At 54.1% G+C, this 5,949-nt stretch overlaps 1 long non-coding RNA gene across 1 annotated transcript; it reads right to left on the reverse strand.

Moving 5' to 3' along the window:
- Positions 1-2,573: 2,573 nt before the first annotated feature.
- LOC140642560 (uncharacterized) lies at positions 2,574-5,663 on the reverse strand. Its single transcript, XR_012039005.1, has 2 exons — positions 5,057-5,663; positions 2,574-3,152 (listed from the first exon to the last, which is right to left on the reverse strand). It is a non-coding gene; the product is annotated as an uncharacterized lncRNA (long non-coding RNA).
- Positions 5,664-5,949: the final 286 nt, after the last annotated feature.

Here is a 5,949-nt window from a genome sequence, read left to right on the forward strand (position 1 = left end):
CCTCCCAACCTCTAGTTATATCTCTCGTAGACTGTAGGATAACTGTCTTGTCCCTTAGGACTTCTCTCACAGGTCCTTGCAGGAATTTGTGTATGCTAAGCCATTAGATGTGTACTTTCCAAATTTGGGGAAAACCATCTGGCTCTTTTTGCCAGATGTGATTTACAGACGAGCAGACGAAAACTGTATTTGTAACAGAGATTGTATTTAAGTTGAATGGTTCTAAATTAGCGCGGCTTTAAGATGTATGAGCATTCCGCCATTAACCATCACGGGTAAGCCCAGGAGGTCCAAGCGCTGCTCTCTGGGTGGGATTTCAGATCTTACAACAATTTTTTGGTTCAGTCTACCTGAATCAAATTCCTCCGGTGAGTCACCTCTATAAATTCAAGAGGAGCACCGGGTTATTGTCTACAGATACGAAAGAAGAAAAGAGATTCTCATTTAATCGTTTTCTCAAAGGCTCGTTCAGAAACCATGTTGAGTCTTTAGGGAGACGGGCAACAGTTTCAGGATCTTCAGATTAGAGAAATCTGGGTTTTAATCCTAGCTTCATGATCAATCATCTCGCCATTGTACGCGATAGGTAAATTCTCTGAGCCTCGATTTCTTTTTTTCCACATGCACAACGGGATTTTTAAAACCACTTTTGATGTTGGTTGTTCAGATTAAAAACCACACGCACAAACATGTGCACACAGACCTAATTAGTGTATAAGGACTCCATCAAAGCCACATGTCTGTCCTCTGCAGCAGCAACACTATCGACCCACTGATTTCCTCACTTTATCTGCCCCATAAACTGCCAGAGTCATCTGCCTGTGGCAGAGATCCTTGTTTGAATGTGAGGAACCCTTGATTACGTCTGGAAACAATACAGCCCAGCTGTCGAGATTATTCTAGGGGATACATCACAAGGAAATGGTATTGTCATAGGCCAAACCATGTCTCTTCAAAATTCATGTGTTCTCTTCTGACCCCCGCCCCGTACCTCAGAATGTGACTGTATTTGGAGACAGGGTCCCTAAAGAAGTAGCTAAAGTAGGAGGAGACCATATGGGTGGACCTCAAGCCAATATGACTGGTGTCCCCTATAAAAGGAGATGAGGACACAGACTCAACAGACAGGACGACACGGGAAGGAGACAGCCCTCTGCTGCCGAGGAAAGAAGCCTGTGAAGAAATCAAACCTGCTGACACCCTGGGTCTGGATCTCTAGGCCCCAGGGCTGGAAAAAAAATTTCTGTTGTTCAGGCCACTCGGTCTTCGGTATTTTGTGACGCCGGTCCCCGCAGACTATACGCTGCAGCCACGGGATTTGATTTCAGGGTGACAAGTGCTCACCTGAAGGGATGCAGGTGGAACTGCCAGCGTACAGCCTGGTGCTCCTAACTAATGACTCGTCCCGCGGATTCTCATGGAATTATGACCGATGCCTGCTGATTGCACTGAAAAGTAAAAGTACATCAAAATCGAAAAAAATCTTGGCCACATTTTGTGCCAATGTCCGGCGGTTTTAACACGAGTAAAACCGCGGGTGAAGGAATCACAGGGTGAAGGAACACGAGACATGCCTAGAGCAGCGGTGAGGTTGAGAAGCATCAAAATAGGAGGCAAAATGGATGTCAGGCATTTTATTTGCGGATTTCCAGTAAATCTGTTAGTTCTCATATCCCAGAGAGCACAATTACATATAATTACAGTTTATACTGAAGACAGATTATTATCTAACATAAAACTTGAGTTAGTCCAAGCGCATGTCTGTAGAGCGGGTAATGAGGGACGCTGAAGTTATTACAGTGTATCTGTAGCCAATTTGACAATTATTTGAGTTTGATTTAGCTATCAATCCAGAATATATTTAGAAATAAATGATCCTAATAACTTTTACATAGATGAACAGCCGATGAAATGAAGTTGTCAAATATTGGCATTATTCCCCATTCATTCGTGAAAGGCTAGAAATGGCCTTTGTAACGAGCAGTATGTTTGTCTGGAAAAACACAAGGTCTCTGAAGCCAAGTGAACAGCATGAGGCTACCGGGTACAATAAAATATGAACAAAGAAGCGAGGCTAATCATGAACAAATTCGTGAATTAAGAAGTTTTCTCATTTTAAATGCTCAGGCCGTCCCCCTGCCCAATGCCGATTCGGTGGGGTTTGACGTCTGTTCACCAATACCCAGGGCCCAGGTATTGCTCAGTTTTCATTCATGCTGGTTTTTTTTTTTTTAAGATTTTGTTTATTTATTCATGAGAGACACACAGAGAGAGAGGCAGAGACACAGGCAGAGGGAGAAGCAGGCTCCATGCAGGGAGCCCGATGAGGGACTCGATCCCGGGACCCCAGGGTCACACTCTGGGCCGAAGGTGGCACTAAACCGCTGAGCCCCACTAGGTGTCCCCATTCATGCTGGTTTTCATGCATTCGTGCAAGCATGGCTACGAAGCCCTCTCTTTGTGTCAGTCCCTCTCGGTTCTGAGGTCTAGGGGTGTGGGAACAGCACGGACAGGGTCTCTGCGAATGGAGCTAAACAGGACCCCAGGCGGAGACCAGAACATGCCAGACTCTCTTCTCTCTCGGGGCATTTATGTTCCTCGATATCTGCCCTTGGGCTCCTCCCTCCCCACATCCTCCTGTCGCGTGTCTCATTTTCCAGGCCCGTCCCCACGTTGTTTTGAGCAGGCTCCCACGAGCAAGCGCCAGGGCCTGGGAGCCAAGGCAGGTGTCTCAGGAGGAAGAGGTGTTTCACGGCCAGGCCTTAGGGGAACCTGAGTAATGAGTAAAACTGATCTCCGCGAAAGCAGCTGCTCCCTGCTCCCCATTCCTGCTCGTTATTAGGGCTCGTTACTCTTCCCAGCGCCCTTCCACTCGGGCAGGTGTTACTGGACCTTCGGAGCCGGGGTGACTCGGGAGCTGTGTGATCCTGGGCTGTCTTTAACCTCCCTGCACTTCAGTTTTCCATGTCTGTCGGGTTTGGAAGGACCGTCGTGATGGTTGGTGAGCTGGGGAGGGAGAGGACTCCCACCTCTGGCCACTTCCGACGGCAAGTGTGCCCGCCCTTCTCCAGTGCTCTGCCTGGATGTCCCTTGGCGGCCCCTGCTGCTTCCAGCACACACTCTCCTGCCACCCACGTTGCTCCTATTTATTCCTAAAAAACAAGAGATGGCCTTGGTTTAGGCACCTCTGGGCACATTCGGTCAGACTTTGGTGAGAACTGGGGCGGGCGCTGGTTTCGCCTCCTACTCCCAGCCTTGGGGCAGCCGGGACTGCAGCAGCAGCAGCAGCACTACGCAGCCTGTGTCACCTGGACCGAGGCCCTGGGGCCCCAACAGGCGGCCACCCCTGGAGCTGGAACGCATCCCCAGAGACCCAGATGCGGCCTCCATGCCCTGGCTCCTGTCGCGGGGGAAGGCGGTGGGGACGGTGGGGATGCTCCCCAAACGGACGTCTGGAAACTAAGGCAAGGGAAGATAAGTAAACCGCAAATGAGATGGAAATAAAACCAAACAGGAAGTCTTCTTTTTTCTCCCAGAAAAAGTAAGTCGTTTGCACAGCTGGAGGCTAAAAACAGCTGCATTATCTAGAGCCCAGTACATGGAGAGGAGTCATTAATATTTTCCTCGTGCACACACTTCATTTTGATGCAATCTCCCCTTACAGGCAGCCGCATCATTTGCAGGATATTTAACAAAAATGATGGAAATGCTCAGCCGCAGCTGCTCGTGGCTTGGCCGCCCATATTTTTGCATAACTTCACCGCGGGCGGAGGCCCCCACATTGCTGTCCTGGCCCGGGTCACTCCCCTGCTCACCTGCACGCGGGGCTGGTCACACTCAGGTTCCCGTCGGGCCCACACGGCGGGCATATCCCACAGCTTTGCTGAGCGAGCGGATGCCTGGCTTCCCTGCCCATCCTGCGCGGTCCGGAGCATCCCGGCGGGGAGGGGACAGCAGCCAGGGCGCCCCGGGTGGGCCCGGTGACCCCGGCTGGCACCCAGGAGGAGTCTCCAGGGGCGCCCCGCGCAACGATGCGCACAAGTCGCGGCTGCCTAATGGGACCCCGTGCAGGTTGGGGATACGGACTGAAATGTCACTTATTCTCCGAGGAAGAAATTACCAGCACATATTCACGGAAAATACTCTGGGGCGCCCCGGGTAGGGGAGAGAAGGAGGGCTCAGGGGAGGAGCAGCTGCGCGGCCCAGGGCGTGACCCTGGGTCCCGGAATCGAGTCCAGTCGGGGTCCATGCAGGGGGCCTGCTTCTCCCTCGGCCTCTCTGTGTCTCTCCAGGAGAAATAGATAAAATCTTAGAGAAAGAAAGGAAATGCTCAAAGTGGAACATCTTACCTTAAGGGAAGAGTAATTGAGGGTCAGTGGAGGGCAGGAACACCCAGGGCTCTCCTACCAAGTCCCAGAAGCTTCTCATTCATGGAAATACGGAATTCTTACAAACAGGGTTAACAGGCATGGTCCATCCTTTTTTATTTTTATTTTTTAGGATTTTATGTATTCATGAGAGACACAGAGAGAGAGGCAGAGACACAGGCAGAGGGAGAAGCCGCCTCCAGGCAAGGAGCCCGATGTGGGCCTCGAACCCGCGACCCGGGGTCATGCCCTGGACTGCAGGCAGGTCCTCAACTGCTGAGTCCCCCAGGGATCCCCCTCCTCCCTCCCTTAAACACGGTAGCCGAAACACGAAGTCTCAGCTTGTGAGGGCTCAGGCAGCTTTTGACCATACCACCCAGATGCTGGGCCCTCTCCACCGCCCGCAGGTAGCAGGTAGCAGGTAGCACCAGAGCAGGGCTCTTGGAAAACTGCCACATGAGGTGGGGAAAAAAAATTGCAAAGGAAAACCTCCTATGATGTTAATAAATAAAGACGTATGGAATGCCTTCTTTAAACAAAGCTAAGGACTTATTTGATAAAAATATAAGGCCTTTTGGAGTTCCGTGACTTACTCACAATTAGCTTTTAAAATCTAGTAGATCAGTACAACATCACCCAGGGCACCCTCCCCCCTGACCCCGCTACAGTCGGTCCCCACATGGACCCACCTGACCACCGCTGTGAACCCACGGGACGCGAGGACACGGCTCCACCCGCGGGAAGCGCTTCTGGCAGCTGCCCCGGAGCTCTCCGACACACCTGCACCAGGTCGTGCGGGGCTCCCCCCCCCTTACACCCCGAGGCCCCCTGGCACCCCGAGGCCCCCTGCGACGTGACACTGCAGCCGCCCCGGAGCTCTCCGGCACACCAGGCTGCGGGGGGCGGGGACACAGGTAGAGGTGTGCGCTCTGTGGACACGCGGGGGCATCACGGACACGTCCTTCCGTAGCAGGGCGCCAGGCGGGGGGGACCGGTGCCTGTGCAAGCCCTCGGGTGCGGGGGGTGGGCGACTCGGGATGCCGGGGGCCTCGGGGTACTGGGGGGCATCAGGGTGTAAGGGGCGCCTGCTGGGAGGGGGCACCAGAGCCGCAGCAGCGCCGGCCAGGCTGTGGCATCCGTCCCCGGGCTCCGGGAGGCAGCCTCCTCGTGCACAGGGCGCACAGAATGCGGGGCCGCCCGCGGGAGAAGAGACGGGGCCGCCCGCGGGGAGAGGGGCGCGTGGAGAGACGTCCCTCCTGATACGTGGCGGGAAGGGAGACAGGCCGGTGAGCGACCGTCCAGGGAAGTCCCCCCACCCCCAAACCCGGCTGACGGCACCTGCGCAGGGATGACGGAGGGGGGGTGTCACAAAGCTCAGCCTCCCCAGCTGAGCTGACCAGGATGGGGGGGGCACAGGAGCAAATCCCAGAGGGCCCCCAGGGACCCCCTCCAGGTATGGCCAGGGCCTCAGGGGCTGCGACCTCTCCCAGGAAATACGTCCCCGCAGAAAGACACGGGGCGGGGGCTCCGAGAAGCTGCTGGCACGTCGTAGGCAGCAGGTGAAACCCCGGCGCCTGCCTGC

Source organism: Canis lupus, chromosome 11, assembly GCF_048164855.1.
Source record: "Canis lupus baileyi chromosome 11, mCanLup2.hap1, whole genome shotgun sequence".
Taxonomy (NCBI): Eukaryota; Metazoa; Chordata; class Mammalia; order Carnivora; family Canidae; genus Canis; species Canis lupus.